The sequence below is a fragment of the Pseudophryne corroboree genome, chromosome 2, assembly GCF_028390025.1.
Source record: "Pseudophryne corroboree isolate aPseCor3 chromosome 2, aPseCor3.hap2, whole genome shotgun sequence".
In the NCBI taxonomy this organism is placed as follows: domain Eukaryota; kingdom Metazoa; phylum Chordata; class Amphibia; order Anura; family Myobatrachidae; genus Pseudophryne; species Pseudophryne corroboree.
The window spans coordinates 624524645-624543616 of NC_086445.1; the positions used below are offsets into that span (position 1 = coordinate 624524645).

Below are 18972 nucleotides of genomic sequence, written 5' to 3' on the forward strand. Positions count from 1 at the left end.
CCGTTGAAGGTCAGCATCAGACCTTGTATTACAGTCATGAAAACACACACCACATTTGCCTGCCTTCTTTTGGACCGAATATACCTAGAGTGCCAGGTACTTTAACATCCTGTCTCTGGGCCGTCTTAACAGCAGTGTAGTCCCTTGAGAAAAGCAATGCACTGGGTCCCTTACCCATCCTCCATTGGTAGCGGTGTGGGGTGCTATCAGTGGAAGCTTTGCTGTCCCGCGGGTGGGAGGGCATGTTCTATCTTCCGCTTAGCATGTAGGACCTTGAGCAGTAATTTCTGCTAATTACTCCTTTACTGCACAGATAGTTAGAGATGGGACAGGAGGGAGAACACTAAACTGTAGAAGGGGCATTGGGCTGAAAGAAAGGGTCCCCTGGTACATGACTTCCAGGGTGGCAGGTGGTGTTTAATACACAGGAGAAGAGTGGATAGTGGAGGGGGCTTAGTATTCATAATTTTCCAGTGGGAGGGCAGCTTGCTTGACTGCAGATATCCCCATTCCTGGAAAGTTTTCTTATCTGTCAATGGGACAGAAAACTAGGTACTGAGGACTTGGGGATCAGAGTTCAGGAACCAGAGCAATCCACTGACGAAATATAAAACTGCATACCAGGTGTGTGGAGCTGGAGCAGGGACCAGCTGCTGGAAGGCTGATATCTCTGGTTCTGGGCATAGTAGAGACAATCTTCCAATGTCATCCGAAAGGGGAGAGTCCCAGCTTTTGGAGTATACCCTCAGATAAACTGTAAATCAGACAGCACCCGAGATTTCTCTAACGTCCTAGTGGATGCTGGGGACTCCGTCAGGACCATGGGAATAGCGGCTCCGCAGGAGACAGGGCACAAAGCAAGCTTTTAGGATCACATGGTGTGTACTGGCTCCTCCCCCTATGACCCTCCTCCAAGCCCCAGTTAGGTTTTTGTGCCCGGCCGAGAAGGGTGCAATCTAGGTGGCTCTCTTAAAGAGTTACTTAGAAAAAGTTTTTAGGTTCTTTAGTTTCAGTGAGTCCTGCTGGCAACAGGCTCACTGCATCGAGGGACTTAGGGGAGAGATTTTCAACTCGCCTGCGTGCAGGATGGATTGGATTCTTAGGCTACTGGACATAGCTCCAGAGGGAGTCGGAACACAGGGCTCGCCCTGGGGTTCGTCCCGGAGCCGCGCCGCCGACCCCCCTTGCAGACGCTGAAGATGAAGAGGTCCGGAACCAGGCGGCAGAAGACTCTCAGTCTTCATCAGGTAGCGCACAGCACTGCAGCTGTGCGCCATTGTTGTCAGCACACTTCACACAGCGGTCACGGAGGGTGCAGGGCGCTGGGGGGGGGCGCCCTGGGCAGCAATGTATAATACCTGTATGGCGAAAAATACATCACATATAGCCCTTGAGGCTATATGGATGTATTTAACCCCTGCCAGATATCTAAAACTCCGGAGAAGAAGCCCGCCGAAAAGGGGGCGGGGCCTATTCTCCTCAGCACACAGCGCCATTTTCCCTCACAGAAAGGCTGGTGGGAAGGCTCCCATGCTCTCCCCTGCACTGCACTACAGAAACAGGGTTAAAACAGAGAGGGGGGGCACTGATTTGGCGATATGTATATATATTAAAATGCTATAAGGGAGGAACACTTATATAAAGGTTGTCCCTGGATAATTATAGCGTTTTGGTGTGTGCTGGCAAACTCTCCCTCTGTCTCCCCAAAGGGCTAGTGGGTCCTGTCCTCTATCAGAGCATTCCCTATGTGTGTGCTGTATGTCGGTACGTGTGTGTCGACATGTATGAGGAAAATATTGGTGAGGAGGCGGAGCAAATTGCCTGTAATGGTGATGTCACTCTCTAGGGAGTCGACACCGGAATGGATGGCTTATTTATGGAAATTACGTGACAATGTCAACACGCTGCAAGCCGGTTGACGACATGAGAGAGCCGGCGAACAAATTAGTATCTGTCCAGGCGTCTCAAACACCGTCAGGGGCTGTAAAATGCCCATTTACCTCAGTCGGTCGACACAGACACAGACACGGACACTGATTTCAGTGTCGACGGTGAAGAAACAAACGTATTTTCTTTTAGGGCCACACGTAAGGGCAATGAAGGAGGTGTTACATATTTCTGATACTCCAAGTACCACAAAAAAGGGTATTATGTGTGAGGTGAAAAAACTACCTGTAGTTTTTCCTGAATCAGATAAATTAAATGAAGTGTGTGATGATGCGTGGGTTTCCCCCGATAGAAAATTATTGGCGGTATACCCTTTCCCGCCAGAAGTTAAGGCGCGGTGGGAAACACCCCTCAGGGTGGATAAGGCGCTCACACGCTTATCAGAACAAGTGGCGGTACCATCTACGGATAGGGCAGTACTTAAGGAGCCAGCTGATAGGAGGCTGAAAAATATCCTAAAAAGTATACACACACATGCTGGTGTTATACTGCGACCAGCGATCGCCTCAGCCTGGATGTGCAGAGCTGAGGTGGCTTGGTCGGATTCCCTGACTAAAAATATTGATACCTTTGACAGGGACAGTATTTTATTGACTATAGAGCATTTAAAGGATGCATTTCTATATATGCGAGATGCGCAGAGGGATATTTGCACTCTGGCATCAAGAGTAAATGCGATGTCCATATCTGCAAGAAGATGTTTATGGACACGACAGTGGTCAGGTGATGCAGATTCCAAACGGCACAAAGATGTATTGCCGTATAAAGGGGAGGAGTTATTTGGGGTCGGTCCATGGGACCTGGTGGCCAGGGCAACTGCTGGAAAATCCACCGTTTTTTACCCTAAGTCACATCTCTGCAGAAAAAGACACCGTCTTTTCAGCCTCAGTCCTTTCGTCCCTATAAGAGTCATATCTGCCCAGGGATAGAGGAAAGGGAAGAAGACTGCAGCAGGCAGCCCATTCCCAGGAACAGAAGCCCTCCACCGCTTCTACCAAGTTCTCAGCATGACGCTGGGACCGTACAGGACCCCTGGATCCTACAAGTAGTATCCAAGGGGTACAGATTGGAATGTCGAGAGGTTTCCCCCCTCGCAGGTTCCTGTAGTCTGCTGTACCAATGTCTCCCTCCGACAGGGAGGCAGTATTGAAAACAATTCACAAGCTGTATTCCCAGCAGGTGATAATAAATTTACCCCTCCGACAACAAGGAAAGGGGTATTACTCCACACTATATGGTGGTACTGAAGGCTAGGTGAGACCTATTCTAAATCTGAAAAATTTGAACACTTACAAGGGTTCAAATCCAGATGGAGTCACTCAGAGCAGTGATAGCAAAGAACAAGGGGACTATATGGTGTCCCGGGACATCAGGGATGCTTACCTCCATGTCCCAAAATTTGCCTTTTCTCACCAAGGGTACCTCAGGTTCGTGGTACAGAACTGTCACTATCAGTTTCAAGACGATGCCGTTGGATTGTCCAAGGCACCCCGGGTCCTTACCAAGGTAATGACCGAAAGGAGGATTCGTCTTCAAAGAAAATGGACGACCTCCTGATAAGAACAAGGTCCAGAGAACAGTTGGAGGTCGGAGTAGCACTATCTCAAGTAGTTCTACGACAGCACGGGTGGATTCTAAATATTCCAAAACCGCAGTTGTTCCGACGACACGTCTGCTGGTCCTAGGGATGATTCTGGACACAGTCCAGGAAAAGGTGTTTCTCCCAGAGGAGAAAGCCAGGGAGTTATCCGAGCTAATCGGGATCCTCCTAAAACCAGGAAAAGTGTCAGTGCATCATTGCACAAGAGTCCTGGTAAAAATGGTGGCTTATTACGAAGCGCTTCCATTCGGCAGATTTCACGCAAGAACTCTTCAGTGGGATCTGCTGGACAAATGGTCCGGATCGCATCTTCAGATGCATCAGCGGATAACCCTATATCCAAGGACAAGGGTGTCTCTCCTGTGGTGATTACAGAGTGCTCATCTTCTAGAGGGCCGCAGATTCGGCATTCAGGATTGGATGCTCGTGACCACGGAGGCCAGCCTGAGAGGCTGGGGAGCAGTCACACAAGGAGTGTGATCAAGTCTGGAGAATTCTCTCCACATAAATATACTGGAGCTAAGAGCGAATTTATAATGCTCTAAGCTTAGCAAGACCTCTGCTTCAAGGTCAGCCGGTATTGATCCAGTGGGATAACATCACGGCAGTCGCCCACGTAAACAGAAAGGGCGGCACAAGAAGCAGGAGGGCAGTGGCAAAACTGCAAGGATTTTTCGCTAGGCGGAAAATCATGTGATAGCACTGTCAGCAGTGTTCATTCCGGGAGTGGACGACTGGGAAGCAGACTTCCTCAGCAGGCACGACCTCCACCCGGGAGAGTGGGAACTTCATCGGGAAGTTTTCCGCATGATTGTGAACCGTTGGGAAAGACCAAAGGTGGACATGATGGCGTCCCGCCCGAACAAAAAAAATGGGACAGGTATTGCGCCAGGTCACGAGACCTTCAGGCGATAGCTGTGGACGTCCTGGTAACACCGTGGGTGTAACAGTCGGTGTATGTGTTCCCTCCTCTGCTTCTCATAACCAAGGTATTGAGAATTATAAGACATAGAGGAGTAAGAACTATACTCGTGGCTCCGGATTGGCCAAGAGGGACTTGGTAACCGGAATTTCAAGAGATGCTCACAGAGGACTAATGGCCTCGGGAGCTAAGAAGGGATTTGCTTTCAGCAAGTACCATGTCTGTTCCAAGAGGAACCGTGGCATCGGCCTTTAAGAAAGGACCTGCTCCAGCAGGGACCTTGTCTGTTCCAAGACTTACCGCGACTGCGTTTGACGGCATGGCGGTTTGAACGCCGGATCCTAAGGGAAAAGGCATTCCGGAAGAGGTCATACCTACCCTGGTCAAAGCCAGGAAGGAGGTGACCGCACAACGTTATCACCACATGTGGTAAAAATATGTTGCGTGGGTGAGGACAGGAGGGCCCCACGAAAAAATTTCAACTAGGTCGATTTCTGCACTTCCTGCAAACAGGAGTGTCTATGAGCCTCAAATTGGGGTCCATTAAGGTTCAAGTTTCGGCCCTATAGATTTTCTTCCAGAAAGAATTGGCTTCAGTTCCTGAAGTCCAGACGTTTGTCAAGGGAGTATTGCATATACAGCCCTTGTGTGCCTCCAGTGGCACCGTGGGATCTCAACGTAGTGTTGGGATTCCTCAAATCATATTGGTTTGAACCACTCAAATCTGTGGATTTGAAATATCTCACATGGAAAGTGACCATGCTGTTGGCCCTGGCCTCGGCCAGGCGATTGTCAAAATTGGCGGCTTTGTCTTACAAAAGCCCATATTTGATTTTCCATTCGGACAGGGCAGAACTGCGGACTCGTCCCCAGTTTCTTCCTAAGGTGGTGTCAGCGTTTCACCTGAAACAACCTATTGTGGTGCCTGCGGCTACTAGGGACTTGGAGGACTCCAAGTTGCTAGACGTTGTCAGGGCCCTGAAAATATATATATATATATAATTCCAGGACGGCTGGAGTCAGAAAGTCTGACTTGCTGTTTATATTGTAGGCACCCAAAAAGCTGGGTGCTCCTGCTTCTAAGCAGACTATTGCTCGTTGGATTTGTAGTACAATTCAGCTTGCACATTCTGTGGCAGGCCTGCCACAGCCAAAATCTGTAAATGCCCATTCCACAAGGAAGGTGGGCTCATCTTGGGCGGCTGCCCGAGGGGTCTCGGCTTTACAACTTGGCCGAGCAGCTACTTGGTCAGGGGCAAACACGTTTGCTAAATTCTACAAATTTGATACCCTGGCTGAGGAGGACCTGGAGTTCTCTCATTCGGTGCTGCAGAGTCATCCGCACTCTCCCGCCCGTTTGGGAGCTTTGGTATAATCCCCATGGTCCTGACGGAGTCCCCAGCATCCACTAGGACGTTAGAGAAAATAAGATTTTTACTTACCGATAAATCTATTTCTCATAGTCCGTAGTGGATGCTGGGCGCCCATCCCAAGTGCGGAGTGTCTGCATTACTTGTACATAGTTATTGTTACAAAAAAAAAAAAATCGGGTTATTATTGTTGTGAGCCATCTTTTTTAGAGGCTACTTCATTGTTATCATACTGTTAACTGGGTTCAAATCACAAGTTGTACGGTGTGATTGGTGTGGCTGGTATGAGTCTTACCCGGGATTCAAGATCCTTCCTTATTGTGTACGCTCGTACGGGCACAGTACCTAACTGAGGCTTGGAGGAGGGTCATAGGGGGAGGAGCCAGTACACACCATGTGATCCTAAAAGCTTGCTTTTGTGCCCTGTCTCCTGCGGAGCCGCTATTCCCATGGTCCTGACGGAGTCCCCAGCATCCACTACGGACTATGAGAAATAGATTTATCGGTAAGTAAAATCTTATTTTATGGCTGGGAAGAGCAATTAACAGGCTCGGATGGGGACCACTGCTTTGAAGCCTGATATCTCTGGTTCCCCAGCGCCGATTTTCAAAAATCTGGTACCCCTGGAAAAAGGGACCCTCAGCTATCAGCCTAGAGCCCTTATACTCCTGGGGCCCTTGGGTAACTGAGCCCATATGAAAAGACGGCCATGTCCTATATTCCATGCTTCCTATACTCTGTAGTTAAGGTCATTATGACATGGCCTGTCTCTCTTCACAATAATCTATATTCAATCACCCTCACACGCTTCTAAACGCTTTTACAATGTGTTGTGCAAGGGCTAGAATGTACATAGGGGTAATTCAGACCTGATCGCTAGGCATCATTTTTTGTACAGGGGGCGATCAGGTCTAAACTGCGTATGCACCGCAATGCGCAGGCGCGTCGCACGGGTACGGAGCGGATCGCCGCTCAACAATGGGTTTGTGCGGGCGTTCGCAAGGAGATTGGCAGGAAGAAGGCATTTGTGGGTGTCATCTGACCATTTTCTGGGAGGGTTTGGAAAAACGCAAGCGTGTTTAAGCGTTTGCAGGGAGGGTTCGTGACGTCGGTTCCGGTCCCGGAAAGGCTGAAGTGATCACAGCGGCTGAGTAAGTCCTGGGCTGCGCAGAGACTGCACAAAATCTGTTTGTACAGCTCTGCTACACATGCGTTCGCACACTTGCATAGCTAAAATACACTCCCCTGTGGGCGGCGACTATCTGATCGCAGCAGTGCAAAAATTGCTTGTTAGCGATCAGGTCTGAATTAGCCCCATTGTGCAATGAGCTGTCCAGTGGAAGGGAAGACTTTAATGTGCTACAGTTTCTGTAAGTGTTTATATGGATATTATTTTAATTTTATGCTGTATATATTAACATTGTACTCTCTTTTGCAAAAAGTAAGTCTCAATTTTAACTATTAGTAAAGATGTACCACAAAACAACTTGATTTTTTTATTGGTTCAACAGTATGGTTTACTTAGTGCTTTGCAATGGGCATGTTGCCTTCTTACTTTCTGTTAAGTTGGTCTAGAGCAGAGGTTCTCAAACTCGGTCCTCGGGGGCACACACAGTGCATGTTTTGCAGGTAACCCAGCAGGTGCACAGGTGTATTAATTGCTCACTGACACATTTTAAAAGGTCCACAGGTGGAGCTAATTATTTCACTTGCGATTCTGTGAGGAGACCTGCAAAACATGCACTGTGTGTGCCCCCGAGGACCGAGTTTGAGAACCTCTGGTCTAGAGACAAAACAATCTACAAGTGCATCTACTGTAGTTGTGATAAGAGGAAGAAACATCTGAAAGGCTCACTGTGCAAAAGTGTTAATGTGCCCATATATGGGCAGCATGGATAGTATGATAGTGTTCACTCTAGGATTTTTTTAGGGCAGGGTGCTGATCACGGGAAGGGCACATTTTTCATTTGGGAGGGCAAAATTAGGTACATACTATAATGCTTGGTGCTCCCATTTGTATAGGGCAAAGCACGGACAGTGCGCGGCGAAGGCATGCAGCAAAAATTTAGGGGCGTTGTTTCGTGGGAAGGGGCGTGGCCAAATAATTGTGGCAATTCACATTACACCACACAGTAGTGCACCTAATACACATTGCACCAGGTAGAACCTCCTATACACACTGCGACAGGTAGAGCACGTTATACATATTGCGCCAGATAGAGCACGTTATACACATTGCACCAGGCAGAGAGCACTGAGGCACACTGCACCAGGCAGAGAGCACTGAGGCACACTGCACCCGGCAGAGAGCACTGAGGCACACTGCACCAGGCAGAGAGCACTGAGATTGAAGTTTACAGCTGCAGTGCTTACAAGGTAAATTTAGCCCCCCTTACACTGATATACACACCGCACTGTATCACTGAGACCCCCATACACTGATTATATACACAGCACTGTATCACTGATCCCCCTGTACGCTGATAGACACACAGCTCTGTTTCACTGAGCCCCCCCCCATACACTGATTATATACTCACATATGACATAGATATAGGTGACGGCCTCTGGCAGGCTGCTCTCCCCTCTCTTCCCGGAGACTCCTATACCGTGCGCGGAATCCCAGCTGCCGGGGACATCAGCGCGGCCGTTTGCTCCGGTGGTGTTGGGATGTTTCTGGGTGACCCGCGGGTGAAGGATATATCTGGGAGTCCGGGCAGTGTATGTATCTCTGAGGGTGACCCGCGGGTGAAAGGATATATCTGGGACGCCGGGCGATGTAGGGATCTCTGAGGCTTGGTCCGGTGGGCAGCAAACGGTGGGGCGGCAGTGCACGCAAAAACGGGCAGGTCGGTATTCAGCTGTCTAAAAAAGGGGCAGGGCGCAGCGCCCTGTGAAAGACACCTAGCGTGAATACTAGTGTGATGGTTAGCAATGCTGCCTCACAATTTGCATTTTCACCCAATGTCTGCGTGGCTTTTCCCTCACTCCGAAATGATACTAGTAACTGATACCGGGTTATTTGTGTGGTGTGAAGGGGGTATCGACCTGGTATATTGCCAGGGTCGACACGGGTCGCTGTGCGGTGTGAAAGGGGCCATGATGAATTCCCGGGTTACCTGACATGGTAATTCAACCCAGGAATAAAGCAGTGTTATTCCCGGGTTAAATACCGGGTCAGGTGCTGGGTTGATGCATCCTGGGACCCGTTCACTGCATAGGGAGAGGCGGCACAGAGATGATCTCCTCTCCCGGCCCTTGATGACGCTGCGGTCCCTGTCCCCGATGGCAACCCGACCCGGCTTATTGCCGGGTCAGGGAAGCCAGTGTTAGGGTCCAATGCCGGGTCGCACCTGGGAAGGACCTGATTACAATTCCCTGGGTTTTCAATGGGAAAGGGGTATTAATTAGCTACTTACTAAGAATTATCCTTAGTGTGTGTTTGTGTACATGTAATAATTACTAAAGAAATATCTGTCTAAATTGGTTCAAAGTTTGGCACAGATTTCTTCCTTACTGGAGAGAACAAGTGTATCTTTTTCATCTCAGAATTCTCATAAGTACAATGTTCTGGTCAGATGGTCCTGGTCTCTTTGATTTTCTAGACCGGTGATTTTCAACCTTATTTACTCGCGGCACACCGAACAATTTTTTAAAATTGCCAAGGCACACCATCAGTTCCCCACAGAAAAAAAAAAACACACACACATTGGCCCTCAAAGTAACAAAAAAAATAAAAATAAATCCACACATACATTGGCCTACACAGAAAAAACAATCACATTGCTCCCCACATAAATCCTATTGCTCCACACATAAATCAATCACATTTTTCCCCGCATAAATCCTATTGCTCCCCACATGAATTATTCACATTGTTCCCCCCCATAAATTCTTATTCTCCCCACATAAATCCTATTGTTCCGCACAGGAGAAATACATTAACAAATATTATTCTCAGCTGTCCTCCTCCCTGTCACTCAGTGGTGGGGGTTGTTCATAGTGGAGTTCTGCGAATTCTGAGCAGCGGGCGGTCGGGTAGGTGTGGATGTGGGTGGGCAAGGAAAGCTGTGTATGCAGGCGGGAACTGGAGGATGTGTATGCAGGCGGATGGGCTGGCTAGGTGGTGAGACGCGGTGGCTGTGACCTATGATATCACATTGTTTTCAAGGCATAGGTCATGGAGGGAGCACGACTGATCATCTAAGTAGAGCCCAGGCCAACAGTTCATTCTGAAGGTGCAGGAAGCTGCTCTGGCTCCGCGGCACACCTTGCAACTGGTCGCGACACACTAGTGTGCCATGGCACATTGGTTGAAAAAGCCTGTTCTAGACTGTTTAGAATGTCCCTCTTTTAGTGGCCCCTCGTTGACCTCTTGTATTGATCAGCAGTAGTAAAGACCAGTTTGGCAAGTGATCAGTACCCGAACCTGTAGAAAAGCAAATAGCGTTACTGGTATGTAGTGGAAACCTGCCTCTTGCTCTTTTGGGACCAGAGGAGCCAAACATCTGCAGGCATGTGAGTGAGAAATATCATCTAAAGACATCCTGCATCTCTTAGGTCCTCCATATATGCGCCCCCCACCCCTGCATCTCAGAAAAGTGATTGAGAAGTTCGATCTTTGGGAGGCTGTACAATTGCTTGTCTCTTAATGAGTTCTTGTCCCAGTCCTGAAGGAGCAAAGGATTTTGTTTCTTACTCAGACCTTTTTGAGCATGATTTCTCTGGGCATCTTCTTTGACACCAGGCTATATATAAACACATACGATCCAACTTTCTCCAAGGCTAAATCGGGACTCTCGCGAGGCGAAGCCATGTGCCGACCCGAAAAGGGGGCGTGGCCTCACTCGTGATGGGCGTGGCCTCGCCAAACGGGCCATTTTCCTGCCTTTTAGGGGCGTGCCCTGCGCTCACCGAGCAGCTGGGCAGCCCCCGCTCCCCTCCTAGCAGTGAATACATGCCGTGCGCACAGCATGTATTCAGTGATCACCGGCTGCTTTGCAGAGCAGCGGGTGATCAAAGGCTCTCCCAACTGCCCCCCCGCCCGTGTGACACTGCTGCCCGCGGGTGGGAGAGCGGGACAAGGTCCGAGGTATGTAAACATGAAATATTAAACAACAGTTGATATTAAAAAGTAAATGTGTTTTTTTTTTTTTTTTTTTTTTGTAATCAAGTGCACGGTCAAAGATGCATAACCATTATATTATGGAGAGACAGATTAAAGGGTCTAAAACTGTTCTTTCTATTATTGACACAGAAATGCATATAAGACCAATTGCATGAAATAATTTTTTTTGAAAGATAAAAATTAATAAAAAATATTTTTGCATCACATGATAATATTGACATAAAATAGATAAAATAAAACAAAATAAATTAAAAGGTCTCGCTGTATTTCTGCAACGTTTTTAATAGTGCTTGTCCGCTTCCTCAGTCAGTGGAAAGTTCTAATTATGTATCTGTAGCAGTGATTCTTAGCGCTAAAGCAGTTGTTATCAAGCTCAACCCATGTTTTCCCAACAGGTCGTGTTTTGAGGATTTCTGTCTGTGGAAGAAGGTGGGATAATTAGTGACTAGGCAAATAGGATTGTCACATGGGCATGATTAAAGATATCCACAAAACATGACCTGTTATACCCCTTTCAGACTGCTTTAAAATCCTGGTCATTTACTGGCACATCCTAAATGACTCAGGTCTAGTGATTGTGTGAAAGCTACCAACCTGGGCAATTTACCTGGGTTATTCCCGAGTCTGCGCAGGACGGTCCCGCGTTTTCTGTGGTGTGAATGAGCTGGACTCTAGTTTCTATATCCGGGTCTGAGTGAAGTGCTCTGATTGGTTGGGTGGCCCGTCATCAGCCTGTAAGCACCTGCTTCTCCTCCCACAGACTCTGCAACTCTGCCTCCCACAGTGACAGCTTCTAGACGCTGTAGGTGTGTGGCTGGGTGCCTGTGTATGTGTTTTAAGTGAAGTGTGTGTGTGTGTGTGCGCACATCTTCTGATTGCATGTAAACTGCTCAAAAAAATAAAGGGAACACTTAAACAACACAATGTAACTCCAAGTCAATCACACTTCTGTGAAATCAAACTGTCCATTTAGGAAGCAACACTGATTGACAATCAATTTCACATGCTGTTGTGCAAATGGAATAGACAACAGGTGGAAATTATAGGCAATTAGCAAGACACCCCCAATAAAGGAGTTGTTCTGCAGGTGGTGACCACAGACCACTTCTCAGCTGCTATGCTTTCTGGCTGATGTTTTGGTCACTTTTGAAAGCTGGCAGTGCTTTCACTCTAGTGGTAGCATGAGACGGAGTCTACAACCCACACAAGTGGCTCAGGTAGTGCAGTTCATCCAGGATGGCACATCGCTGACAGACATAGTAAACCTTCTTGCCACAGCTCGCATTGAAGTGTCCAGAGTATGGAGGCGCTACCAGGAGACAGGCCAGTACATCGGGAGACGTGGAGGAGGCCGTAGGAGGGCAACAACCCAGCAGCAGGACCGCTACCTCCGCCTTTGTGCAAGGAGGAACAGGAGGAGCACTGCCAGAGCCCTGCAAAATGACCTCCAGCAAGCCACAAATGTGCATGTGTCTACTCAAACGATCAGAAACAGACTCCATGAGGGTGGTATGAGGGCCCGACGTCCACGGGGGGGGGTTGTGCTTACAGCCCAACACCGTGCATGACGTTTGGCATTTGCCAGAGAACACCAAGATTGGCAAATTCGCCACTGGCGCCCTGTGCTCTTCACAGATGAAAGCAGGTTCTCACTGAGCACATGTGACAGACATGACAGAGTCTGGAGACGCCAAGGAGAACGTTCTGTTGCTTGCAACATCCTCCAGCATGACCGGTTTGGCAGTGGGTCAGTAATGGTGTGGGGTGGCATTTCTTTGGGGGGCCGCACAGGCCTCCATGTGCTCGCCAGAGGTAGCCTGACTGCCATTAGGTACCGAGATGAGATCCTCAGACCCCTTGTGAGACCATATGCTGGTGCGGTTGGCCCTGGGTTCCTCCTAATGCAAGACAATGCTAGACCTCATGTGGCTGGAGTGTGTCAGCAGTTCCTGCAAGACGAAGGCATTGATGCTATGGACTGGCCCGCTCGTTCCCCAGACCTGAATCCAATTGAGCACATCTGGGACATCATGTCTCGCTCCATCCACCAACGCCACGTTGCACCACAGACTGTCCAGGAGTTGGCGGATGCTTTAGTCCAGGTCTGGGAGGAGATCCCTCAGGAGACCATCCGCCACCTCATCAGGAGCATGCCCAGGCATTGTAGGGAGGTCATACAGGCACGTGGAGGCCACACACACTACTGAGCCTTATTTTGACTTGTTTTAAGGACATTACATCAAAGTTGGATCAGCCTGTAGTGTGTTTTTCCACTTTAATTTTGAGTGTGACTCCAAATCCAGACCTCCATGGGTTAATAAATTTGATTTTCCATTGATAATTTTTGTGTGATTTTGTTGTCGGCACATTCAACTATGTAAAGAACAAAGTATTTAATAAGAATATTTCATTCATTCAGATCTAGGATGTGTTATTTTAGTATTCCCTTTATTTTTTTGAGCAATGTATATACTATGGGGTATATGCAATTGCCGGCGAATCGCGGCAATTTTTCGCCCGTTTTTTAATTTGACACAATTCGACCGTCGAATTCCGGCAAGTGGGTGCCGGAATTCAACATATTCAATAAAAAACGGATTCGACAGTCCCGCTGTCGAAAAACGGCCGATTTGACGGATTTTGATTAGATTTGAAAAAAACCCGAAAAAAAAATTGCGTGGGGTCCCTCCTCCAAAGTATAAGCAGCCTCGGGCTCTTCGAGCCGGTCCTGGTTCTAAAAATCTGGGGGAAAAACTGACAGGGGATCCCCCGTATTTTTAAAACCAGCACCGGGCTCTGCGCCTGGTGCAAGAAATACGGGGGACAAAGAGTAGGGGTCCCCCGTATTTTTTACACCAGCATCGGGCTCCACTAGCTGGGTAGATAATGCCACAGCCGGGGGTCACTTTTATACAGCGCCCTGCGGCCGTGGCATTAAATATCCAACTAGTCACCCCTGGCCGGGGTACCCTGGAGGAGTGGGGACCCCTTCAATCAAGGGGTCCCCCCCCCCCCAGCCGCCCGAGGCTGTCCCCCCCCCCCCCCCCCCCTCCCCCCATCCAAGGGCTGCGGATGGGGGGCTGATAGCCTTTTGAAAATTGAAAGAATATTGTTTTTTTTCCAGTAGTACTACAAGTCCCAGCAAGCCTCCCCCGCAAGCTGGTACTCGGAGAACCACAAGTACCAGCATGCGGGAGAGAAACGGGCCTGCTGGTACATGTAGTTCTACTGGAAAAAAAATACCCAAATAAAAACAGGCGATACACACCGTGAAAGAAACTTTATTTCACACCTGCCAACACACACATACTTACCTATGTTGACCCGCCGACTGGCACGTCTCCAATGTCGCTGAAGATCCGGGGTACCTGTGAATAAAATTATACTCGCCTGATCCAGTGTCCAGATTATAATCCACGTACTTGGCAAAAAAACAAAAACGAACACCCGGACCAGGCGGCCTGAAAGGGGTCCCATGTTTACACATGGGACCCCTTTCCCCGAATGCAGAGACCCCCCCCCCCCCCGTGACTGTTGTCACAGAAAGGTCTCTTCAGCCAATCAGCTGATTGGCTCTGCGCGTCTAAGCTCAGACGCGCATTGCACAGCCCCCTCCATTACTTTCAATGGTGGGAACTTTGCGGTCAGCGGTGAGGTCACCCGTGGTCCGCCGCTCACCGCGGGTAACCCCACCGCTGACCGCAAAGTTCCCACCATTGAAACTAATGGAGGGAGCTGTGCGATGTGCGTCTGAGCTGGCAGACCGCGCATACAGCCAATCAGAGTGCCACGAAGTGGCGCTTCCTGATTGGCTGAAGGGACCTTTCTGTGACAGCAGTCACGGGGGGGGGGGGGTCTCTGCATTCGGGGAAAGGGGTCCCATGTGTAAACATGGGACCCCTTTCAGTCCGCCTGGTTCGGGTGTTCGTTTTTTTTTTTTTTTTTGCTAAGTATGTGGATTATAATAAAAGACCACAGGACACTGGATCAGGTGAGTATAATTTTATTTTCAGGTACACCGTGGATTCTACTTGGACAAGTGGACAGAGGTCGGCGTGTGAACATGGGTAAGCTTGTGTGTGTCGACATGTGTGAAATAAAGTTTTACTCTCACGGTGTGCGTGTCCTGTTTTTATTTGGGTATTTTTTTTCCAGTAGAACTACAGGTACCAGCGGGCCCGTTTTTCTCCCGCATGATGATGCTTGTAGTTCTCCAAGTACCAGCTTGCGGGGGAGGCTTGCTGGGACTTGTAGTACTACTGGAAAAAACAATATTCTTTCAATTTTCAAAAGGCTATCAGCCCCCCATCCGCAGCCCTTGGATGGGGGGGGACAGCCTCGGGCTTCTACCCTGGCCCTTGGGTGGCTGGGGGGGGGACCCCTTGATTGAAGGGGTCCCCTCTCCTCCAGGGTACCCCGGCCAGGGGTGACTAGTTGCGTATTTAATGCCACGGCCGCAGGGCGCAGTATAAAAGTGACCCCCGGCTGTGGCATTATCTACCCAGCTAGTGGAGCCCGATGCTGGTGTAAAAAATACGGGGGACCCCTATGCTTTTTGTCCCCCGTATTTTTTGCGCCAGGCACAGAGCCCGGTGCTGGTTTTAAAAATGCGGGGGATCCCCTGTCAGTTTTCCCCCCGGATTTTTAGAACCAGGACCGGCTCGAAGAGCCCGAGGCTGGTTATGCTTAGGAGGGGGGACCCCACGCATTTTTTTTTTCCTGATTTTTACCATTCCATTTAAAAAAATTAAAATAAAAAATAATATTTTTAAAAATATATAAGTAATACTTGTGCCTCCAAAATAGACAAACCAAGTACCTAATCCCTTCTAATATAAATAGATATGTTATTACCAATAAAAAAAACACAAAAAAAACATGTTTTTAAAATTTTTTTATTAGATTCCGCCAGCAAAGTGTGGCGGATTGAAAATGACGAATTTACTGTCTAAAAGCACTGTTGTCGAAATTTACAATCTTCAATTGAATATTCTTTTGTCGAATTGCCGCATTTGTACCATTGCAGAAATGTCGAATTTCGAAAAGTCCGTCTTTTTTTACGAAAAGTACTGAATTGCATTGTCGAATTTTTTTTTTGTTGGCGAAAATGTCCAGTTTTTTGACATTTTCGGGAATTCGACCGCAATTGCATATAACCCTATAGCTGAAGGGGTGTGTTTTTTTTTTTGTGTGTGTGCGTTATTCCTACTTATGTTTGGGGTTCAAAAATGTCCAACTATGTGAGCCCCTCCCTATACACGCAAACCACTATTTAATTGATAATTAACAACACTACAGCAAACAGATGCTTTGACTGTAAGGTTTCTTTCACACAGATGTGTTTGAAAAATATATTTATAGAGAAGCACAGTGTGAACGGGGTTGACCTGGAAATTTAGTGTGAAAGGGGGTCTCTAATAAAAGTAGAGATGTGCACTTGAAATTTTTCGGGTTTTGGGTTCGGTTCCGCGGCCGTGTTTTGGGTTCGACCGCGTTTTGGCAAAACCTCACCGAATTTTTTTTGTCGGATTCGGGTGTGTTTTGGATTCTGGTGTTTTTTTCAAAAAACACTAAAAAACAGCTTAAATCATAGAATTTGGGGGTCATTTTGATCCCAAAGTATTATTAACCTCAAAAACCATAATTTCCACTCATTTTCAGTCTATTCTGAATACCTCACACCTCACAATATTATTTTTAGTCCTAAAATTTGCACCGAGGTCGCTGGATGACTAAGCTAAGCGACCCTAGTGGCCGACACAAACACCTGGCCCATCTAGGAGTGGCACTGCAGTGTCACGCAGGATGGCCCTTCCAAAAAAACACTCCCCAAACAGCACATGACGCAAAGAAAAATGAAAGAAAAAAGAGGTGCAAGATGGAATTGTCCTTGGGCCCTCCCACCCACCCTTATTTTGTATAAACAGGACATGCACACTTTAACCAACCCATCATTTCAGTGACAGGGTCTGCCACACGACTGTGACTGAAATGACGGGTTGGTTTGGACCCCCACCAAAAAAGAAGCAATTAATCTCTCCTTGCACAAACTGGCTCTACAGAGGCAAGATGTCCACCTCATCATCATCATCCTCCGATATATCACCGTGTACATCCCCCTCCTCACAGATTATCAATTCGTCCCCAGTGGAATCCACCATCTCAGCTCCCTGTGTACTTTGTGGAGGCAATTGCTGCTGGTCAATGTCTCCACGGAGGAATTGATTATAATTCATTTTAATGAACATCATCTTCTCCACATTTTCTGGAAGTAACCTCGTACGCCGATTGCTGACAAGGTGAGCGGCGGCACTAAACACTCTTTCGGAGTACACACTTGTGGGAGGGCAACTTAGGTAGAATAAAGCCAGTTTGTGCAAGGGCCTCATAATTGCCTCTTTTTCCTGCCAGTATAAGTACGGACTGTGTGACGTGCCTACTTGGATGCGGTCACTCATATAATCCTCCACCATTCTTTCAATGGGGAGAGAATCATATGCAGTGACAGTAGACGACATGTCCGTAATCGTTGTCGGGTCCTTCAGTCCGGACCAGATGTCAGCATCAGCAGTCGCTCCAGACTGCCCTGCATCACCGCCAGCGGGTGGGCTCGGAATTCTGAGCCTTTTCCTCGCACCCCCAGTTGCGGGAGAATGTGAAGGAGGAGATGTTGACAGGTCGCGTTTCGCTTGACTTGACAATTTTCTCACCAGCAGGTCTTTGAACCCCAGCAGACTTGTGTCTGCCGGAAAGAGAGATCCAAGGTAGGTTTTAAATCTAGGATCGAGCACGGTGGCCAAAATGTAGTGCTCTGATTTCAACAGATTGACCACCCGTGAATCCTTGTTAAGCGAATTAAGGGCTCCATCCACAAGTCCCACATGCCTAGCGGAATCGCTCCGTGTTAGCTCCTCCTTCAATGTCTCCAGCTTCTTCTGCAAAAGCCTGATGAGGGGAATGACCTGACTCAGGCTGGCAGTGTCTGAACTGACTTCACGTGTGGCAAGTTCAAAGGGCAGCAGAACCTTGCACAACGTTGAAATCATTCTCCACTGCGCTTGAGACAGGTGCATTCCACCTCCTATATCGTGCTGAATTGTATAGGCTTGAATGGCCTTTTGCTGCTCCTCCAACCTCTGAAGCATATATAGGGTTGAATTCCACCTCGTTACCACTTCTTGCTTCAGATGATGGCAGGGCAGGTTCAGGCGTTTTTGGTGTTGCTCCAGTCTTCTGTACGTGGTGCCTGTACGCCGAAAGTGTCCCGCAATTCTTCTGGCCACCGACAGCATCTCTTGCACGCCCCTGTCGTTTTTTAAAAAATTCTGCACCACCAAATTCAAGGTATGTGCAAAACATGGGACGTGCTGGAATTTGCCCAGATTTAATGCACACACAATATTGCTGGCGTTGTCCGATGCCACAAATCCACAGGAGAGTCCAATTGGGGTAAGCCATTCCGCGATGATCTTTCTCAGTTGCCGTAAGAGGTTTTCAGCTGTGTGCGTATTCTGGAAACCGGTGATACAAAGCGTAGCCTGCCTAGGAAAGAGTTGGCGTTTGCGAGATGCTGCTACTGGTGCCGCCGCTGCTGTTCATGCGGCGGGAGTCCATACATCTACCCAGTGGGCTGTCACAGTCATATAGTCCTGACCCTGCCCTGCTCCACTTGTCCACATGTCCGTGGTTAAGTGGACATTGGGTACAGCTGCATTTTTTTAAGGACACTAATGACTCTTTTTCTGAGGTCTGTGTACATTTTCGGTATCGCCTGCCTAGAGAAATGGAACCTAGATGGTATTTGGTACCGGGGACACAGTACCTCCAACAAGTCTCTAGTTGGCTCTGCAGTAATGATGGATACCGGAACCACGTTTCTCACCACCCAGGATGCCAAGGCCTCAGTTATCCGCTTTGCAGCAGGATGACTGCTGTGATATTTCATCTTCCTCGCAAAGGACTGTTGGACAGTCAATTGCTTGGTGGAAGTAGTAAAAGTGGGCTT

At 48.2% G+C, this 18972-nt stretch overlaps 1 protein-coding gene across 1 annotated transcript in view; it reads left to right on the forward strand.

The window, feature by feature from the left end:
* Positions 1-18972, forward strand: part of SYNRG (synergin gamma) — a 321615-nt gene that overhangs the window by 14941 nt on the left and 287702 nt on the right. The window lies entirely within an intron of this gene.